The sequence below is a fragment of the Triticum aestivum genome, chromosome 3D (genome assembly GCF_018294505.1).
Source record: "Triticum aestivum cultivar Chinese Spring chromosome 3D, IWGSC CS RefSeq v2.1, whole genome shotgun sequence".
Taxonomy (NCBI): domain Eukaryota; kingdom Viridiplantae; phylum Streptophyta; class Magnoliopsida; order Poales; family Poaceae; genus Triticum; species Triticum aestivum.
The window spans coordinates 563,700,802-563,701,885 of NC_057802.1; positions in this window are offsets into that span (position 1 = coordinate 563,700,802).

The window sequence follows — 1,084 nt, forward strand, 5'->3', positions numbered from 1 at the left end:
GTTTTGATCTTTGTAAAATCATCACTGGGTATGAGTATGACTTCTATGACATGAAGCTATGTTTCTCTGATAAGGTATGGAAAATTGGAAATGGATGAGCAATCGATATTATTCAGATGGGCTTGATTACATCTCATCTAACTAGTGTATGCCACTTTACCGTGTTTTATTCTTTAGCATTTGTCACTACTCTGCAATCAACACATGCCGTCCTGTTTGTTCGATAGGCTTGTACTTGCTTCCGAGTTTGATAGCAAATATTAAGCTTACGAATACAAAAGTAGACGTTCATGCCATGTCGTACAACACTAGATTTTTGTGGTCATGTAAGCTGAATCTTCAGAACCTCTGTTCATTTCACTGAAAAAACCTGAAGTTTCAAAAGTGTATTGCAAGTAATCCACGCAGAACTACATTGAGTCTTCTAAGATTAACCGTGGTGCATATAAGATATTGCCTATAATTATTTCTCTTCCTGAAACAGTAGGTATTGAAGTCCATCGGTCATGTAAGTTTGGAAACGTATAAGATATCCAGCAAACTGCACTGAACCTTCTAGGCTTGACGGCAGTGTATTAGATATCGCCCTTTTACCTTGTTTTGAACCACATACATATATCTTCCTTTATGATGATCTGGCCACCTATTTTTCCTGCATTGAACGGGCGACATGATCAAAAGTAACGACCCCCCTGTGTTTTAATCTTTATAATATTGTCACTGGGTATGACTTTTTTTTCCGATAAAGGACATTTCATTGAATAGATATATCGAGATGATACAATCATGTCAAAAGAAAGCCCGGCCTCTGCATAGCTAGATGCACACAGCCAAAAAATCCAGAGCACCCTAAAAATAAAATAATTTGATACAATGCCAAGCAATAAATCGTGTCCAGCCTAAGGAGCGGTAGATCCTATCCGTAAAATCACACCGCCATCCATGGCGGTAGAAAACCTCCCTGGCCGTACGCTCCAGCCATGTAGACGCCATCATAAAAATGTCCCTGTCTTCCGGCTTCTGCAGGATAGACCAAGTACGGAGCCATCGTGTACAAACATGAATAACCTGCATAGGAGATGAG